The 22,535-nt window shown below is 37.9% G+C and overlaps 1 non-coding gene across 1 annotated transcript; it reads right to left on the bottom strand.

Annotated features, from left to right (window-relative positions):
• Positions 1-21,934: 21,934 nt before the first annotated feature.
• Trnal-caa (transfer RNA leucine (anticodon CAA)) lies at positions 21,935-22,009 on the bottom strand. Its single transcript has one exon. It is a non-coding gene; the product is annotated as a tRNA-Leu (tRNA).
• Positions 22,010-22,535: the final 526 nt, after the last annotated feature.

Genomic DNA, 22,535 nt, shown 5'->3' with positions numbered 1-22,535 from the left:
GCAAGTTTATGATACTTGTTGACATTGTCAATGCTGGAGATGACTGCAGCACTGAAAATGTCAAAAAACATGATAAGCAATGTAGAAGCATGTGGAAACAATGAAAAATTACTTAGCATCCAAACAAATTTATTCTCTAGAGTTAACAGACACACACACAACTCGAATATGCACCATCACTATTGTTTTCTGATGTTATCTTGTATTTGAGGTTTGTAATGATCCTGTTAGAAATGAATGTTTCAGAAATGAAAGGAGCTTGAAGTAGTAAGCGGCAGTATTGACATAGGAGGGCATTAGGGAAGATAATTCACAGGGAAAAGGAGCCAAATACTGAAAATTTGTCTTTAGTGAGCCTGCAATAGGAAAACTGGTTTAAGGAACAAGCAGACTGTGGCATGGGGGCGGGAGGAAATAGTATGGGGAATGAAGACTACAGAAGAGGAGAAAGAGATAAGAAAATTTATAATTTCTGAGGTGAGAAGAAAAATGTGGTAGTAAATATACATGTCAAGTGAGAGGAAACAAAAGGTATGAGGTAGGTACAGGATGAGCTGCAGGCATAGGTTGAAGACATAGACTATTGGAGAATGAGACCAGGGATTTCTGGCCAAGAGGCACATGTTACAAAAAAAGCTTGTACTTTCACATTTCAGGAAACATGAATATTTGAGGCAGTGTCAGCATGTCCAAGTGTTAACCGTCTGAAATAAATACAGTTTCATGTTTGAGTAACCTCACCAAAAATAGCGAAAAATTGCACATGAAATATGAACACTCACGTACCAGAAATAATAATGTTTTCTTATCTTAAGCACTTGAGACTGTATTTTGCATTAGATTAATTCTAGTTGAGTTCTGTCTCTACTACCAATGAAGCACTAACACTGTCACTTTTCATGGAAAGTTGCACATAACACCTGGAATACATCAGCTGCCAATATGGAACAACAGCACCTCTGGTGACTTCCACATGAACTCTCTGGCAGCAATGATGAGCACCGTACTCGACAATCATAGTCGCTGTGTCAGCATCTTTGGTCGAAGTGAAGTGTCATCCAAAAATATTGCAGGAAAGTGCACTTGAAGTCCAGAGTGTGTTGTTTATTTGGGTAGTGGGTCTGCTTTTGGTGGTTGTGCTTGTGCATCTGCCTAAGGCTGGTTTTGCAGCATGAGTGTTGATTGCACTTCTGGGAACACTGTGTTGATTGAGACCATAGTAACTTTACCATTTTAGTATGTCCAGAGTCCATGCTTCTCTTTTAGTGACCCAATATGGTCCAGTGCATGGGGACTGTATTGATGGTTTGACACCTGACATGTTTGTAACATGATATATCTGCATGTTTGAAAATCACAGTGCATGTAGTTAGATGTCATACTATGTCTTGATACTAAAATGAAGTCTGATTTGTCATGATCAGGTTTTTGTATGGGACTTAGGTCAATGAACCCACCAAGCAGTTCAAGTGATTCTGCATGCAAAAGCTCCATTGCCAATGAGTCCAAGTCCCAGTCTGTATGTGGTGTGAAGGCCAAGAGAAACTTTCAGTATGGCAGTTGTCTATCTAGGACAGCGCCAACATTCAATCAAGCTGTTGCTCACTGGTTGGTAGCTGATTGTCATATGATGAGGAGCACTACAGAATTTATTAAGTTGATAAATATCTCCGACCAGACCATCATGTAGTGCACTGGACAACTTAAGTGCAGAACCCAGTTTGACACAGAGAGCTTGTGCTGATAAGATGTTTACTGGCATAGCTTTTTGGTAATCAGTGAAATGATTAATTGCGGTTAATAAATAGTGCTGACCATTTTATTGTGGGAGTGCTCCTCCTATGTCGACATGCACATGCGTGAAGCGTACTTTCATATCTAGAAAACCTTCAGCTGGTGCATGCACATGACAGATTATCCTTCTGTGCTGACACTGAAGGCAGGCATGAGCCCACTCATGGCAGTCCTTTTAAACAACAAAAATAATCAATTTTTGACAGTATAAATTGATTGGATAAATGAAAAATTTGCTCACCAAGCTGCAATAGGACTGCTGCCCCACCAAAACACAAATTCAGAGCACACCACTTGTAAATCAGTGTTATCCTGGTCTTGAATTTGAATGTATTAATCAGCTACTTTGGCAAGGCTATGACTTTCTTAAATAATGCTCTGAAATGAGATTCACTCTGTCTGAGATTTTGCCTACCACACCTAGAGCAGCTTTTTGTCATCTTCCCAATCTCCACAATATCCTTCTCAGACTGTACGCTCCTGCTGCACCCATCTCCCACCCTAAGGCTCCTATCTACGTGACCACCCCTGCTGCAAGACTTGCCCCATGCTTGCCCCTACCACCACCTATACCAGCCCTGTAACTGGAAAAACACATATTAAGTAAGGGAGGGCCACCTGTGAAACAACACATCATATACCATTTTTTATGTAATCTTCTCGGCCTTTTACATCAATTGTCTACCACCACGTCATTAGTTAGGATGAATTGGCATAGGCAGAGAGTATTTACCAGCAACACACAATATCGTGTAGCGGAGCATGCTCTACAACATGACAGTCATGAACTTGGTGCCAGTTACACCACTGTGCCCCCAGACACTAGTATCTCGGAACTCTGCAGGTGGGAAACTAGTGCTACAGTATGTCCTTGGTTCTTGAAACTGGCCTGGTCTTAATTTACATTAACTTTTTTCCTGTCTCAGCATTTCTTCAAAGTAACTTCTTCTTCTTTCACTCCATTTTAGTTTTCTACATCTTTCATTTTCTAACCTGTATATTTTTTGCCACCCCTCCCACCTCTGTTAGATACACTGCACTTAGCTTTTCACTCTTATTAACTTACGCATGATGTTTTAGCAGTAATGTCTGCCTTCTGTATTACCCTGTCTTCCATCTTTAAGCTCTCAGATTTTCAAATCTTGTCTTGTGCAGTCCCCAACAATCAATCTTTCCTTCTAATCCCATCTGTAAGCAGTGACTATAGATAAGTAGTGTAGATATGGGTATATTGTTTGTGTAATGCTACAAGAGATGGTTTGTCTCACCGCAGTATGTCCTATTCATTCCAAGTCTTGATGTAGTTTCTTAGCCTTGGAAAGCTATGAAAAATTATGATATCATTGAATGTGTTTCTAGACTGGATCATATTTTGTTTGAAATAGCTGACAGTTATTCAACTTCTCATGGTTAGATACAATAAGAATTGAAATAAATTGTTTGAAGTATACTCCCTGAACTAGCCAAGAGACAAAACTGCTTCCTAGTCCACACTGTAATTGCAGTTACTAGACTCTAATGCGATATTCATATTAACATTCAGTCTTATCAGACTTAGTATCTAACCCCAATATAGTCAATTGATAAACAGTGTTAAGTTTCTATCAGTGTCCATATGTTGGTATGTTTGGCAAAAATATTGTACAGTTTTTACTTAATTTCCAAGCAGCTCCTGCCTAATATGCCACTTTGAGTTATTGACATGTGATAAGAAGGCACTGCTTCAATCAGGTTATCAGAACAGTCATCCAAATAAGATATCATAAAAAAGTCCACCTACTAATGGTCCACAGTACCCTTTATTCACATCAAAATACATTTCTGCAACATGTTAACTAAACCATCAGAGCCATTCCATACAAAAACTGCCTCACTGGCAACAATATTGTGACTTCCCATTATTTTTGACAATGCAGAACATCTCCTGCATCCTGAAAACATGCCCTTTTCCGACTCACTGATGCTAGTGATGGCCAATGATAGTTATGCATACTCTTACAGAAGTAAGAAAATCCCCTTACTGAACAATCATAAATATTAAATGTAATTTATGTTATTTGTCCTCAGTGTTTGGCACTAAATATCTTTATCATATGTGACTGTTCTTTGGATACATATTATAGGACTTTATCAACTGTTTACTCATTTTTTAGCTATATTTTCTTTTTGACTGAGTTAAGTGAACCATTTTTTCTTGTTTAGACACATTTTCAACTACGAAATTGCTTGACCCTGTTTGTACTGTATAATCATTGAAGTCCAGTCAGAGCATTGTTTTTAACAGTAATATTAATTAATAACAAAAGGAGGGTTAGCATTGGTCGTTGAAGTAAAAATCTTTATTTCTGTTGCAAATCAGTTTCAGTGGTTGCTTGACCATCATAAGTACTGTCGATAAAACAAGCATAAAATAATCAGACTGTACTATAACATACTACATATGCCCAACTATGCAAGTAAGATCATTGGAATATCTGCACATATCAATGAAGAATACTTGTCAGACCAAAGGTATAAATGCAACTGCGCTAGCTGCTTACAGGGACCTATACAGCTACGCTCACTGCCAACACCGAATGTAACAGTGCCCTTTTCAATTATAATTATTACAAAACATTTTATAATGAAAATAGAAGACATATTGAAATATAGTATCTAATACACGCACACATCAAGAGCCTTAAACATAAAAATCTGTTGGATTGCACTGTAAAATCATAAAACTGACAGTGCTCACACCTTCTGACATGTGTTTCAGGAACTCTGTCCCAAAGTATGTGGTACAGCATGAACCATTCTTGAACACAGTACTGCAACCATTCTATTAACATCGCACTGAAATAATTAAAGTGAAACCAAAATATTTGGGTTTCTTTATTATGCATTTGAATTTTATTTTTTATTTATTTATTTATTTATTTATTATTTTTTTTTTTTTTTTTGCTTGTACATTTCCAAATTCCTTTTTAACAGACAATGTAGGTTGTAGGTATAAAAATACCCACCACTATGGAAAAACTTTTAAAAAACCAAATAACGAATTTGTCATCATGCATACATAGGCAGAGTGACTGTAATCACACCACCTCACATTAACTTTGACACTCATAAATTTTTGAATAACATATATAAAAACAATGTAGATGTAAACACATATACAACACCATCTAAAATATTTTAAAAACAGCATACAAGATTCTTATAAGTATATTTAGGTGGAGTGACACTGACATAATATATTGCCATAATGCACTCTTGGCATCTGAATCCAAAGAATGATTACCGTACTTTAGTGCAATCAAGACTTAGTCTAAAATAACATTACAGTTTGCCGTTATGAAATTTTTCTAACCTAAATGTAAGTAAAAGAATAAATGTGTGCAATCCTTCCAAACAGATTTGCTCTCACATGATGTTCTACTGCAGTGGCACATTATGAGGAGGTTGTGTAAGCCTTGTTGCCCATCCACTGGAATGATGAGTCTCATTTTTTTGAAGTTGGCACCAGAAGTGAGTGCTTTTCATTGATGTCCTCTTGTTGACTGGTGTACATCTGCCTTGCTTTTTGCTACAAATATTTCCATCTCTTCAAGGATATTGAGATATCTCCATTTTCACCCCTGTGCAATAATTTTAATAGTAATGTCTGATCAGGGGGAGGTGGGGGGAGGTTTGTCCATTTGTCTGCCATATCCATCCTATCCAATGCCACATGAGACTTTTGAGACAGTTATAAATAAAATCAGGCTTAAGCATTAAAAAAACAGCTAATTCTATAAGACAAGGTAATGTACTTGTAATGGATAAGGGAACCATATTGTGAATTTTATCTCAGAGTTTTAAATCTCACTGACATATATTGATATATTGCGGATCAGATATATGTTTCTCAATGTACTTTAATCCACTGGAGACATGTGTGATCTCTACTGACTGTACTCTGTTTTCTAGATGTGAACAAAACCATTTGAGAACCACTCCCCTTACTCCTAGTGCCTCTAACTTATGCGAAAGCTTCTGGTGGTGAACTGTATCAAATGACTTAGACAGGTCTAGGAAAAGGCCAGTTTTGGATGGGAATCCCACCAATGAAATTCATAGAAAATTAGATGAAAAGTTAAAGTTATATTCAGAAATCGTATCTGAAAGTTATGAATCCAAGAGTTCCAAAATTAAGATAGCAAATAAGGGTCCATAAGAAACATAAATCAACAGGACCAGTGGTTGACAGAGGAGGGAAGCCCTTGTTTAAAATAGCTGGGAAATGTTTACATATCCTTCTATCAAGGCAACAATTTTTAGTAACAGATAGTATTCAGTTAGTTGAGAAGATGAAATATGTACCTGTAAGATACAATGACAATTGTATCATTAGCTATTATTAACTTCTATAAAAACATTCCTACTGAGAAAACTGTTGACATTATCACTGGTAAATCAAAATAATACACAAGACAATGGAATTAGTGAATTTATATATATTATCTTGTCTAAAATAGAATTACTTTTAATGTGCAGGTATATGAAGAACAAGAGGAATTGGGTGTGGGTAGATACAATTTGAGATATCTTCATCAATTTTTTAGATATAATTTTTTTTCATGTTCTTCCAACTTCAGTTGAAAAAATAGTTTATTTTTACAGGTATTCTTTTACTAATAAATGGAAATCAAATAGAGGTAGGTGAGATTGGAAACAAATTCAGTGTGCTACATAGAAGTATTTTGTTAACAGTAGAGATAGGGGACAGGGGTTCGATTAATTTCTAGTATTTAACAGTTACTAATGAGAATGGTAAACATATGTTTGATGTGTGCAGAAAAACGACTTTCAGAGATGTAATCCTTGATTATGATTCCCAGCATCCAAACATACACACGACAGCTTTCTTCCATTTTGCTTTTAATAGATTATTTAGGTTACCACTTTCAAAACAAAATCATAATAAAGAAGTAAAAGTTGTACAATGTATAGTCAGAAATAATAATTATGCAATGCAGTATATGATGGATATTTATGATGTGGTTGTCAAAAATGAGCAATGCAATAACAATCAAATGCAGAAAACGCTAAATACGCAAAATATTGGTAACTTCACCATATTGCAGTGCTCTCGGCTCAAGAGTAGCTGTAATTTTTAGAAAACACAATATTAATGTGGCCTTTCCCATTGAAAATAGGTTGGCTTGTCTGGTAATTAATGACATTCATAAATATTAGTAGTTGCAATAATCAGTTGAATACAGATTGTTGTATTCTGCATGTAATGTTATTTGTGTTGGGCAAACTGGAAGAAGGCTTGAAATGAGATTCTGTGAGCATGTGGCATTAGATAGGATGGATGTAACAGATAAATCTAATTTTGCAGCACATTTGGTTGCTACTGGCCATGCCTTCCCTGATTAAAATTGTAGCACAGGTGTGAAAAAGGAAGATATCTTGATTTCCTTGAGAAGATGAAGATACTATGTGCTAAAAAAAACCAGCCAGATGTATGCTGCTCCATGAGCAGACATAATGGAAAAGCAGTCACTTTTGGGAGTGCTTCACATCACTTCTGGTGCCAAATGAGACCTGTCAGTCCAGTGGGCAGGCAGTAAGGTTTACACAGTTCCCCATACAACATGCCACTGCTGCAGGACACCATGTGAAAATAAAATCCATTTGTAAGACTGTTGTTGGCATCATCACTAGTAAACTGCAGTATATAACAATTTTAAACCACAGAATGTCTATCTTCAGGTCAAACGCACACACTGCAGGCTGTGAGATCATGTACTCACATGCAATGTCATACTGTCATGCATGTGCAGTCTGAGTCTGAAGTCTGAAGATGACCACTGTGTGACTGAACTGGTTATATTGTGAGACAAACATGCCATTGTGTCTACAACAGATTAAAAGTATATTGTTTTATCTGTTTTGTGTAACTTCATTTTTGTTTGTATAGTATAATCAGCTGTGTACGTGAATTCAACGGCAGTCATTGGCAGTGTTTTGATTGATTATCAATTTTCCAATAGCAAAGAGTGATTTGTCAGTAACTAAATTTTGTAATTTAATATAGTTTATGATATTTCATCTCTTATACCTCATTTTGACACTATTCATGTGGCATTAATTATTATTGGCACTTTTAAAAATCTCTTCTAATTACTTTACACTGAAAAGTACAGTCAAGGAATGTGCAGCTATGAAACAAATATGTTTAACATATGTGAAGTATTTATATTCTTTAACTACAAAGTGCAATATTTTCTTTCCTTTTGTGTCAGGTATTTGAAGAGGAAGGCAGAGGTGACCCATTGAGTACGGAAACAATATATCTCTCTGCAGAAGCAGTTGATGCTAAAGTTGACATTCTGTTTGCTCCAAAGTGTAATCATGTATATTTTGGAAAACTTAAGGTTGGCCATGAGTATGAGCTTCCTATAAACATCAGAAACAGAGGGAAATATGAACTTTGTTTCAAGTATGAAGAATGATTTGTAACGATCTACCTTTCCCTTTTTTGGAACTCACACATTTTACTCCCTGCTACTTTTTTTTCCAGAATACATATCACAGATCAGCCACATCTGCCTGTGCAAGGTCTTGAAGATGTGATCACTATCATTCCTGATAATGGCATTGTACTACCTGGCGACAAACCATTTCCAGTGAAGGTAAAAATTGTTTTTAATGGCTTCCATTTGAGTACTGCAGCTCATCCAACATACTGTCATTTTAAAAACAGTCATACATTGTATTGCATTTCCTGTGTATTAGCCTCACAAAAATCTTCCTTCAAATTTTATAGACCACATGACCACATAAATTAATTAGTAAACTCCTGCATGACGTACATCTCTCTAGCAGCATCTGCCAGTGGAATTGGATGAGCATCTTTGTAATGCTCTTTTGCTTTCTAAGTGAACTGATACCAAACCTGGGGCTCTTTTTTTTTTTTAATAAATAAATAAATAAATTATCTCTCTCTTCCCTATATTGTCCAACCCTGATTAACAAAACAAATGAAGGTTTTATAGTGTACCTCCTATGCAAATTAATAGTGTTTCCTGAGGCATTTTCTAATGTATTATAGTCTGACTTCTGCCTTTCCTATAATTTTGTTGATGTGGTTGTTCCATTTCATATTTCTTCAGAACTTTGTAAAGATAACAAGTAATGGGCAAAAGGACCATTCTTGAACTTCTTTAACTGCATTTGACCCTTCAATATCTAATAAGTTTGACTTGTTACCTGAAGGAATAGGGAAGGGGCCTCAACCACCTTTTGGTCACAATAGAGTGCAGCATATGTCTGACAAAGAAACTAAGTGTACCGTATTTACTTGAATCCAAGCCGCACTTTTTTTCCGGTTTTTGTAATTCAAAAAACCGCCTGTGGCTTAGAATCGAGTGCAAAGCAAGCGGAAGTTCTGAAAAATGTTGATAGGTGCCGCCACAACTAACTTCTGCCGTCGAATGTATGTACTATGTAGCGCTACACAGGCATCCTTTGTAGTTTGTAGGCACAAAGATAAATACTGGCGCCAAAACCTCTGCGTCAGTAAATAAAATTAAAAAAAAAAATTTGGAAGACGAGCATTTGTCTCCGCCCGAGTTTCGACCACTGCATTTTCATACATTATCCAACGAAGTAAATACAAATTCCGTATTGTTAATCTTCGAATTTCAATGTACTACAAAAATCCGACTGGTAATACTGGGATTTTTGTCAATATGGCCAACTCTACGTTCTGAATTTTTTCCTACCTGTGAGAAGAGATGGTTGCTAATAGGAACCTGATGAAATTTGTATCACATGCAGTATTCTCTTCACCACAAGAATAATACGAATATAAACATTTTGCCATGTATTCTTTTGTGTTTGCTTCTATCTCATTTAAATCCTGTCTGCCAAATAAACTACGAAACAAGAGTGAGACAACAGCAAACGCGGAAGAATATACGTATTGTGTCATGTTTATATTCGTATTACTCTTATGCCTAATTGTGATACAGTCAGAAATGAAGCACGGCAACTGACTAGATTTTTAAATATAAGATGACTAATTTCTGTGCAGAATTTGATGTACTAAAGAAGCGGCCGCAAAGATTTTCAAACGGAGAAAAATTTTCGCCAAACTCTCATTCAGAACATGTTATATCATACGCAGTCTATTATTTGGTTCTTGTTGATCATTATCAAAGAAAGCAGCAGTGTAAGTAACAACAAACAGCAGTCTCTTGCCATTGTTTCGCTAATGTGACGATTCCTCTCTTTTTTTTAATTGTAGGCGGCGGTAGCGCGCACAAAAGCAAGCCATGCCGCGAGCAGCGACAGGCCGTAAACACGCACTATCAGAATGCGACAAACAATGCATGACACAGTATAGTAATGCATTTTCAGCTTAGAGTGATTGACGTAAACACCTATAACATTGAAAACGGCACTTATCAGATCAAAGCAAAATAAGCAATCGATTCAAACCAGACGAAGCACGTGAAAAAGGAAGGGTATCCGTATAAATACGGACGGAGCGCCTGACGCATAGCAATGGCTACCTGGTAAAGCTTAATTGCTAAGCTTTCGACTCGAACCAAACTACTGTAGTTGTATCACTGTGGCTGTATCTTCATTCATTCGACCTAAATTGTGTCTCATATTACAATGGACCAACTTTGTTTCGATTTGGAGGTGCGGCCTCTCCCCTTGAATTTCGAGTCTCAAATTTCAGGTGCAGCTTAGATTTGGGAATTTTTTTTTCCCTTATTTCGAGTCTCATATTTCAGGTGCGGCTTAGATTCGAGTGCGGCTTAGATTTGAGTAAATACGGTAGGTCAGTAATGAAAGAAATTAAGAAGAAAGAGGCTTGTTGCTAGGCAGTAGCTATGGATGAGGTGTAGCCTACATGGTACAGGACAAATTAAGAACAGGGTACCAGGTCACAAATTTTGTTAAGCCTTACCCAGATGACATAGGAAACTTGCGTATGAGTTTTGATAAAGAGGGTCAGGTGATTATAGTAGATGGAATAGGAAACAGTCTGGCTAAAGACAGAAACTGCAGCCAAACCGTTGCCCTGGATGGAATAGGAACAACAACTTCACTCAATAGTGTGTGTTTTGTGGAGTTCCTGCTGTGATGTGATCACTCATGGGTCACTGCTGTTGTGACCCATGCCATCTTTGACACTACCAAGCAGTGCCTATGTCTTTGCTACAGGGCTGAAGGCAGTCTTCACTTGGAGTTTCCAGAGAATTTGTCTGATGTTTCTGGATATGTACCACAAAAAGGAATAAATGCAATGGCTGCATCTTCCTCAGGTTTCTCTTATATACCACAAGAAGGAATAAATGCAATGGCTGCATCTTCCTCAGGTTTCTCTTTTGTTTCCACCATTTGTACGGTGGATGTGGGATGGAGAGCTTTCTGAATTTGCCACTTCTTATAGCTGCTCCTCCAGAACATTATTCTCAGAAGGTCAAATTGTTGATTAAGACTTTCATTGTCAGAGAGAGTGTGAGCCCTGTGTACAAAAGTTTTGAGTGCCCTGTTCTTCTGTACTTGGTTGTAACAGCTGTCTGCATATAAGTATAGGTTGGTGTGTGCCTTTTTGTGGTATACACTGTGACCTCAATGAGCTATCTGTTCGTCTTTTTACAAAGACATTCAAAAAGGAGAGCACTCGATTCTCTTCACCACCTGTTGTAGAACTACTGTTCTGGAGTATGGACTTGAAATGTATGAGGGAGTCATTCACCTTATGTCTTCCAAGTAGTCACATTACAAAGAAGTTATCTGCATAGTGCAGAAAGCACATAGATTTCCATTAGATTCAGTCTGTGCCTCCATCTTGAAATGTTGCTTGTACATAGTTGTGACAACTGTTAAAAGTGGACTCCTCACAGCTATTCCTTTCATCTCTTCATAGACGACACTGTCGAAAAGAAAGTGTGTCAACATCAAGAGAGTCCTAAAAGGGTTGGTCAGCTTTGTGTCAAATTTGTGGCCAACTAGGCCTTGTAAAGGCACTCCAATAAAAAAAGAGATAACAATGAAACTCTCAAGGATACCTGACAGGTAGACAACGCCTCCACCATATGGCCACATACACCAGTTTTATCATGGCAGCTGAAGCTGATGGAGTACTCCTTTTTCTGGATGTCCTGGCATAAAGAAGAGTGAGTGATATGTTGGGCTGCAGTGTGTACCAGAAAAAGATACCTCGAGGTGTGGCAGTGGCAGAGAATCTGATGCATCATATGGGACACCTCAGGTGCTGCTTGTGACGCATGCAGGCTCTACTTCTGAGGCATCTCCGAGTGTAACCGACAAAGTGGATGTGCCCTCACAGCTGGGTGAATGGTGGGTGGTAATGTGTTTGTGTTGGTCAAGGCATAGGACCAATGTGGGGATTGGCCACCTTATCTCACCCATTCACCCTGTCAGTGGACAAGTTGCCTCTCCTTCAGCAGGGTCTGAGCAGACACATGGAGGTTGGGTTTACTGCTTATCAGGAGCTCAAACGTTGGTCACGTTGTGGACTCCCTTAGGCACATAGTGCTCAGGGCTGGAAATGAAAGTCAATGTGCTCACGATATGTCTACTCCTCTGAGATGCAGTGGTGGCCTTCCCTGTGGCCATCGAGCATGCAGGGTGCTGTTGTCTGTAAGTTATAGCTCATGTCAGCACCAATGATGCAACAGTTCTGAGGCCATGCTCAGTTCATACAGGCAGCTGGTAGTGGTGGTGAGCAAGCCACTGTGGATGAGCAGTTCTAGTCCCTTCAGTCTGGAACCGCACTGCTGCTATAGTCACAGGTTTGAATCCCGCCTCCGGCATGGATGTGTGTGATGTCCTTAGGTTAGTTAGGTTTAAGTAGTTCTAAGTGTAGGGGACTGATGACCTCAGATGTTAAGTCCCATAGTTCTTGGAGCCATTTTTTGGTAGTGGTGGTGAAGACTGCTTGCCTTGCATGCCGGAATCAAGCAAAGCTTGCAATTTGCAGCATTGTTCTTGGAGTTGATCAGGTCTTTTGGTTTGTAGCCTGTAACGAAGAAAGCTTAGATACTTTTAATTTCCCTCTTGTTTTGCAATCTGCCTCCTTAAATTCATTTTGTTACTTTTAACTATTTACCACTAACATATGTGAATATTATCTGCATTTCCATAAAAGAGAAAAGTTAGCCCTCAGTTTTAAAGAATATAACACAGATCAAATTTGTGCTTAGTTTTATGTATGTAGTTGACTTTCTAATTTTTTTGACTATTACTAGTTAGTATCTTTCGTTATAGAGTGAAATCAGTAATTGTTTCATAACTTAAATTCAATTCTTGACGTATAAACAAATATAAATTCTGTACTAATTACAAACATTGAAAGGAACACCTAATAGTATTATTAAATGATCTATTTGGCTCTATTCGAAAATATTTTAGCAAAGTCAGCCCTAAATTAATTTCGAAGTAATTAACAGTTTTGTCCAAAGTATTTTTTGCATAACTATATTTGTTAATCTCATGATTTAAACAAATAATTCAGCTTAACCCTTGTAGCAGAAGAAACTGTTAAAAAGACCCAAGTTTTTGATGTATTCAGTTAACTGAATGAAGTAAGTTTTAATTGTAATTTCTATAAATTTAACTTCAAACAGTGTGTAGTTTCAGCACCTATTATTGTGATGATATGTAAGGGCCCAATTTTTGGTCACAAAACAGTTAGTCTATGGACGAGTTTCTGACGAGGAACCTGTGTTGGTTAGAACAGACACAATTCTTCAACTTAACTGTGGAATAAGTGTTAAACAATTAGACCATGTGTTAAAACAATGACTGTGTCTGTTCCATATGTACCTGATCATTCTTCAAGAACTGTGAACTTTGTGGTTAGGTTTTACTGCTTGTAGATGTTCAACAGTAAACTTTTGTAGCATTATGTGGAGGTTCACCTGCAAACTATTGATAAGGCTTATGGAAAGTTAATCAATAATGAAGTGGCCATATAAATGTGTATATGTAGAGGAGGGGAGGGGGTTGTGAAAAGTGAAAGTAAAAGACAGTGAAACGCAACTGTCCATCTGTTGACTACATTATTTACAGTAATCAGTGTCCAAATTACAACCCCATTTTTCAGCCAGTCATTGACACCAAGGACAACGAACAAAGAAATAAAAGCAAGAGAAACCAATACAAGCCAAGCAGAGGGATCTCAACCAAAGGCTTCATTGACTCTGTGATGGTCTTGGCTGCAGATTTCCAGACCCATGTTATCATGTGGGGGTTTGTATGACTCCCTTTGATAGATCAGGGAAGCACTATGCAAAGGAAGCAACTACTAGGGTAGCAGAGTACTTGTGGAGTGCACATGAGGGTTCTTAGGTCAGACAGTAGTTTTAGTTTCTCAGATGAAAAATCACCAGTCAGTACACAGCAAGGGCAGTCAAAACTGCTTTCAGACTAAAAACACTTCCACTGTCAAAATTTCATCAGTAAACTGTTGAAGCATTCATAATAAAGTGCCCCAATTTACTGCTCTCCAGGAACGTTCTCGCACTCAAATCATTCTTGGAACTGAGAGATGGCTGAAATCTGTAGTAGAAAAGTCTGAGATAGTTAGCAAGTCATGGAATGTATATTGGAAAGACAGATTTGAGGCTGTAGGAGGAGGAGTGTTCGTTGCAGTTGACATAAATATTGGTCTGTTTAGGTCGAAGTTGAGTGTGGCAGTGAAGTTATCTGGTTGCATAAAACAGTTGTAGGTGACACCAAGTTAGTTGTTGGATGTTTTTACTGGCCACCCAATTCCATTGTGACAGTTTTTGAGTCATTCAAACATAGACTATGGTCAGTAGTGTTTAAATACCCAGATCATGCAGTTCGAGTTGGAGGCAACGTTAACCTACTGCCCATAGACTAGGATGCCTGTGGATTCATTGCAGGGGCTACCAACAGACAGTAGTGCGAAACATTTTTGAACATATTTTCTGAAAACTGTCTTGAGCAACTAGCTCGGCAGGCCACATGCAATGGAAATATCTTACACCTCGTAGCTATGAATAGTCCGGACCTTATTGACAGTGGTAGAATAAAAACAGGTTTTAGCAATCATAATGTCATTATAGCGACTATGGTTGTGAAAGTTAATAAATCAGTCAAGAAGGCTAGGAGACTGTCTGTGCTACATAGATCAGATAAGCAGTTGTTGACTCCTCACTTAGAAAGTGAACTGACATTGCCTAGTTCCAGTAAAATGGATTCAGAGGAATTATGGGTGAAGTTTAAACAGGCTGTAAATTGTGGTCTAGAGAGCTAGTGCCTAGTAAGTGGATAAGGGATAGAAAAGACCCTCCATGATTTAATAACAATATTTATAAGATGCTGAGGAAGCAGAGGCTCTTGCACTTATGGTTCAAAAGAAAATGCACAAGTAACGGATAGCAAAGGTTAGCTGAACTCATGCGTGTGTGACAAGGTTTATGCATGAGGCATACAACAACTACTGCTGACATACCTTAGCGAAAGATCTGGCAGAGAACTGGAGAAAATACTGGTTGCATGTAAAATCACTAAGTGGGCCTAAGTTATCCATTTAGTCCCTTGTTGACCAGTGTTGTGTGGTGTAGAGAAACATCTGAAAGATTTGAAAGCAAATAAATGACCATTTCTAGATGGAATTTCAGTTTGGTTTTACAAAGAGTACTCTGCACATTGACCCCTAACCTGATAGCATTTATCATAAATCTCTCACACAGCACACAGTTCCAACTGACTGGAAAAAAAGTGCAGGGACTCCTGTATGTAAGAAGGGTAAAAGAATGTATCCAGAAAATTACAGGTCAATGTCCCCAACTTTGATTTGCTGCATAATCCTTAAATAAATTCTCAGTTCAAAATAATAAACTTTCTTGAGACTGAGAAGCTTATGTCTATGAATCAGCATGGTTTCAGAAAGCATTACTCTTGCAAAACTCCGCTTTCCCTTTTCCCACGTGATATACTGCAAACTATGTATAAAGGGCAGCAGGCTGATTCCACATTTCTAGGTTTTCAGAAAACATTTGACTCAATACCCCATTGCAGACTGTTAACAAAAGTATGAGCATATGGAGTAAGTTCACAGATATGTGAGTCGCTCAAAGACTTCTTAAGTAATGGAACCCAGTATGTCGTCCTTGGCAGGGAGACAATATTATCATCAGGAGGGGCCCATGAAAATGTGATAGGACTGCTGCTGTTCTGTATATATATACATAAGTGGTTTGGTGGACTGGGCGGGCAGCAATCTGCCATTGTTTGCTGATGAGACATAATTTTATTTGGTGCGATGAATGGCAGCTAGCTCTAAATGTGGAAAAATGTAAGTCAATGTGGATGGGTAGGAAGAACAAACTTGCAGTGTTCAGATGTAGTATTAGTAGTGTCCTCCTTGACACAGTGAAGTTGTTTAAATATCTCTGGGTAATGTTACAAAGCAAAATGAAATGGAATAAACATGTAAACATGTGAGAACTGTGGTAGGAAAATGAATGGTTGACTTCAGTTTATTGGGACAGTTTTAGGAAAGTGTGGTTCACATGTAAAGGAGACCACATACAGGATGCAGGTGCAACCTGTTCTTTAGTGCTACTCAAGTGTGGGGGATCCATGTCAGGTTGGATTGAAGGAAGACATCGAAGCAGTTCGGAGGTGGGTTGCTAGATTTGTTACCACTAGGTTCGAACAACATGTAAGTATTACAGAGATGCTTCAGGAACTCAAATGAGAATCCCTGGAGGGAAGGCAATGTATTTCTGGGGAACAAAATTTAGAGAACTGGCCTTTGAAGCTGACTGCCAAAGATTCTGCTTCCACCAACATACATTACATGTAAGAACCATGAAGGAGAGGTAAGAGAAATTAGGGCTCATATGGAGACATACAGACAATTGTTTTTGCTCCCTCTAATTGCAAGTGGAACAGGGGAGGGAATGACTGGCAGTGCTACATCATACCTTGCACCATGCACTGTATGGTGGCTTACAAAGTATCTGTGTAGATGTATATGAAGAATAATTTTTATTGGTTTTCTATTTTGTTAAGATTTTACATTCTGTACCCAGTTCTTGTAGCCCACTACATGTGCCATTATATGTGTACTGAAATGTCAGAACAAAGTCTGAGGCCATTACAGAGCACACACTAAGAAGGAGTGCTGCTCAGCATTTTTACAACAACCACTTACTGCCCAGGAGGTATGGAAGAGAGGGCATGTAGTCGCCTTTCACACCTGTATACGGAGAGATGCTTTGGAATTACACTCTCTTGTGTATTACTTTTGCAACGGGGTAGATGGCTTTATGCTTTCCCCATCTGGCAAGGAATGGCTACTAATCAGACACACATACACACACACACACACACACACACACACACACACACACACACATGCAGTGCATGTGGTATCAGTGAGCTTGCTGTCCTTGTGTAGAATGGGGAAGGTGCATGATCTATCTAAGTTTGACCAAGGGCAGATTTTTATGGCCCTGAGGCTTGGCATGAGTATTTCGGAAACTGCACGACTTGTCGTGTGTTCAAGGAGTGCTGTGGTGAATGTGTTCAACATGTGGCAAAGCCAATGTGAAAACACATCCATACATCGTGGGGTTGGGCAGCCACCTCTCATTACAGATGTTGGGCATTGTAGGCTTGGCAGACTAGTAAAACAGGAGAGGCCGTGAACTGTGATGGAACTAACATCAGACTTTATAGCTTGGCAGAATATAAGAGTATCTGAACACCCAAAGCAGTGACCACTCCTAACAACAGGCCTCTGCAGCCAATGACCCATGTATAAGCCAATGTCAACACTATAACATTTGCAACTGTGACTGAAATTGGCATGTGAGCATCATCATTGCACATTGGCACAGTGCAGAGTGTTGCATGGTCTGATGAATTCTGACCTTCTTCATCATGCTGATGGGTAGACACGAATTCATCATCTTCTATAGGAACAGCTCCATGACACTTGTATGGTGGGATGGATACAAGCTGGCGATGACTCCATTATGATTTGGAGAACATTCGTGTGGGCATCCATCGGTCCAGTGGAGCTAATGCAAGGCACCATGACAGCCAAGGAGTAACATGCGCTGGTTGCAGACCACTTACACCCTCTCATGAAGATCATGTTTTCCAATGGCAGTGGCATTTTTCAACAACATAATGCACCATATCACAAGGACAGGAGTGTGATAGAGTGGTTGAAGGAGCATAGTGGCAAGTTCCCTGGAACTAACAGGAATTAGGTGAGTTTGTGTGATGATGTGGTACCAACTCCCTTCAGTGACCTACCAAGGTCTCACTGCTTCCATTCTGCGACACCAGGTCATACAGATACACTAGGAGACCTGGTTCATAATAAGTACGTAAATTTCATGCACAGAATACCTACAATAGAATGGTTACTGTTAAAAGAACCAAACATAGTTATCAACAATCTACAATCTAGTATAGCAGGGACCATCGAGACTTCTGAAGTTAACATATTTATAGACTCAGTGAGTGAAGTATCACTCATACCTAGTGCATTCTTTAACTCATTACAGACTAAACAGCACTTACCACTATTGCCAGTAACTGGAGTTTACATAGTTGGTACAGCAGGGACGAAAAATGAAGTTGTGAAACATGAAACCAAAGTGAACTGCATTGTTGTAAATATCTAATTTCATCATACACTTTTAGTAGTAGAAAATATTAATAGACATGTATTATTTGGTTTAGATTGGTTATTAGAATTTAAAGTCATCTTATAATTTGAGAAAAATCTTCTTTTTTTTTTTTGGTAAAAGGAACAGTAGATGCTGGATACCGTTTGTGACAGACAACTACATTGGTAAACCAACAACAGAGTGTCAGTGTCTGCGATTAACAGCTACAGCACAACTGTCACCAAAGCTCACAATGTAATTCAGGAACACATCGAACTGATATATAAGACAAAGTCAATGAATTCCAAATATTAAACAAACAACAGAGATGATATTTATATAAAATTCTAATGGAATATGAAGTAGCGTTTTCTGATTGTCCAAGATCAGTGACTAGACATGTAAATTCAAAATCAAAGATGACACCCTATTCTTTTGCAAACCATATCCAATACCTGTAAGTTTGAAAGAAGCAGTTAGGGAGGAAAACAATTAAATGATCGATAACAATATTTAGATACTTGTACATTGAATAAGCATATAGAGACAGGAAGAGAGATATTGATGAATTGTTATCCAAATTTGAAAAAGCAAAATTTTTAAATACGATCGATTTGACTGTGGGATATTGGCAAATAAAATTACACCCAAAATCCAAAAAGTATACAGCATTTCTGTTTGATGGTAAATCACATCATTTCAGTGTATTGCCATTAGGACTTAACATTTCTGTATCCATATTTATATGTGCACTGGATGAGGCATTCAGGAGACATTTATTGAAGGATTTAATAATATATGTAGACAATATCCTAATAATATCAGCTACTGGGAAGAACATTGTCTCACCTTATGCTGAACTCTAAAAAACTTAAAGAGAATGGTATTACAGTGAAACTGTCTAAATAGTATTTTACGTGCAAAGAGCTTAAGTTTTTAGGTCATATTGTAGGGGTGCAGGGAATTAGACCAGACCCTGAGTACATCAAAGCTATTAAAGAATGTCCACACACAATAAATGTAAGACAGTGTAAGAGATTTATAGGAATGGTCAGATACTATTGATGGTACATATGAGGTCACAAACTAAATGATCTGAAAATTTTACATTTCTTAAGGAAGGGAGTACCATGGATTTGGGATCAAAAGGCAAATGATGCATTTGAAAACATCAAAAGTGTGCTTGTTGAATCATTACATCATCGGATTATGAGTGAACTGTTTTAAGTTTCAACGGATGCATCTGATTATGGTATTGTTGCAGAACTTTTCCAAGGAGAGTGGGATCTAAATAATGGAGAACACCGAACCATAGCTTTTGTTAGCTGTAGTCTAAATAAGCACGAATTAAATTACACAGCTACTGAAAAAGAAGTTTATAATTGTATGGAATATCCAAAAATTTCAAACACTAGTATGGCAGTCAGAAATCCATGTTTATACAGATCATCAAGCTCTATCCTATCTAATGAGTAGTCGATTGTTACCCAGTAGATTAATGTGATGTATGCTTTTCCTATGGGGATATGATATTAGGATACATTATGTAAAAGGTTCCAAGAATATTATACCAGATACTTTGTCTAGGTTACCCATAGGAATGGAAGAATTAAAATCTACAGAAGGACCCAGCATTATTTTTGCAATTAACTTTAAGTCAGTAGAATATCGAAACATTAGGGAACAGGAGACAGCTCAAAGAATAAGAGAAAATATCCATCACGATCCCTATTTTATAGAAATGTTTTCTATGTGTATGTGGAATTCCTTACCTCCTAATCAAGTTGGAAAATGGAAAATATAAGTAATATGGGGCAATGAAAATTATAGACTTTGAACTTATTCTAAATGAATTACCACATTTATTGACTGGGTTGACACCTTTAGAAGTAATAAGCAAACCCTTTGTAGGAGAACCTCTCATTAGATATTTTAATTGGCCTGAACAACTGAGTGTCAATTATGAAAGGAACTAGGAAATAGTTTCTAATAATTTAGTTGAAAAGGCACAACAAAGAGTAAGTAAACACAATGAAAAAGCTGTTGAACCTCAGTACAAGGTCGATGATCTAGTTCTTGTAAAACAACATCTTCAAAACTCTGCCCTGAAGAAAGAGACACGTAAGTTTTTCCAAAAATATGAAGGACCATACCGAGTACAAACGATAGTCCATCCCAAAACATTATTTTTAGTGGATTCTACAACTGGATCAGAAAAGGGAAAGTATAATATAAAGGATGTAAAGTTGTATATCCCCCAGGGTCATTAACATTCTGAGTTAACATGTGGAGTGACGAATGTTGGATCCCAAGTTGTTTTCAATGTTTCTTAGAAAATAGTTATCCTACACCGAATTCCATTCAGATCTTAAACTATCCTGTAATCTTAGTACTTAGAAAACTGGATATGACAACAAAATAAAAAACAATCCAAGAGAATCACAGAAAAAGAAAGAGATATTGGCATAAAATACAATAAATAGAATATTTTATGTGTGTATAAAATGTAATATAAACGGACTAACTAGGCAATTATTATGCTGAAGTGTATAGATTTTCTATTTTGTATAGGGTATTTATACCTTTTAGGAGATGTGATCTAGATGGGAGGGTTTGTGTCAGTTTTGAAAGGGGTGGGTGTTGTGGATAAAAGCATGGTTTATGAGAACACATAAATCATGACTGACACTACCACATCACACCTTTCAAACAAACCCCACAAACAAGTGTGTCTGGGCTTCACCATTTGCCATTTCCATAGGGCTGATAAGATTTCCTTTGGGGACCTCAAGGGTGAAGGTGATGATTTAACACCAAACCTCATCTAGCATCTCACTCAGGTCCCTGTGAGATAGGGGTCCTGGGGAAGGGGAGTGGGAAGGGTTTATCTTTGGGGCTATCATCTTTCTCTTCTTTGATCTTAGCAACCATTTCTATTTTATTCCTTTCTTACCTCTCATTTGAGAACCTACCTGTGTTTTCCCGCTTTCCATATTCACCAACTTCTATTGCAGAAGTCCTTCCTAGTTTCCGTGTTTTCTGGAAGCTAGATACTATCTTTTGATAAGAAGGCCAAAGAAGCAGACTACATGAACACACATCCACATACACAAAAAACTACATTTAAACAGAAACATTAAAATTACATATTGGAAACCTGACACAATGTGAGTATTGCCAGGTGTTGAATTGGAATGTATATGTGAGCAAAGGGAAACATATACATATATAATTGTATATAAAAATCTATGATGGTTCTACATAGTCTATATATAAACTATCACACACACACACACATATGTATATGTATAAGAACTGTGACGATTTCACATCAAGTATACTTAAGAAGGATGCATGAGTAACAAAAGAGAACATAAGCCTGAGAGGAATTTCCAGAATGAGATTTTCACTCTGCAGCGGAGTGTGCGCTGATATGAAACTTTCTGGCAGATTAAAACTGTGTGCCCGACCGAGACTCGAACTCGGGACCTTTGCCTTTTGCGGGCAAGTGCTCTACCAACTGAGCTACCGAAGCACGACTCACGTCCGGTACTCACAGCTTTCGCAGGAGAGCTTCTGTAAAGTTTGGAAGGTAGGAGACGAGGTACTGGCAGAAGTAAAGCTGTGAGTACCGGACGTGAGTCGTGCTTCGGTAGCTCAGTTGGTAGAGCACTTGCCCGCGAAAGGCAAAGGTCCCGAGTTCGAGTCTCGGTCGGGCACACAGTTTTAATCTGAGAGGAATTAATTGCTAGTTAGTTAGTTGGTTGTGTGTTCCACTGATCAACTGCACAGTACTATAGCTGTTATGATGTAGAATGTGTCAAGTGCATAAGCAATGCACATATGAGACAAGATTTTTAATATATATATTTTACAATACAGAGTGAAATATTAATATTTTTATTATTTACCCCATTCCCTTAAATGGCACAAAATGCATATACTATATTTATAGATTTATTTATTCCTATTCAAGAATTCATCTATGGTATAGGAGGGGTTGCCAGGAGATGTGATCTCAATTTATTTTTTAAACTATTACTGCTGTCTGTCAGACATTTC

Source organism: Schistocerca cancellata, chromosome 5 (genome assembly GCF_023864275.1).
Source record: "Schistocerca cancellata isolate TAMUIC-IGC-003103 chromosome 5, iqSchCanc2.1, whole genome shotgun sequence".
Lineage (NCBI taxonomy): Eukaryota > Metazoa > Arthropoda > Insecta > Orthoptera > Acrididae > Schistocerca > Schistocerca cancellata.
The sequence above is the reverse complement of the archived record's forward strand: the minus strand, read 5'-3'. Positions and strand labels throughout refer to the sequence as shown.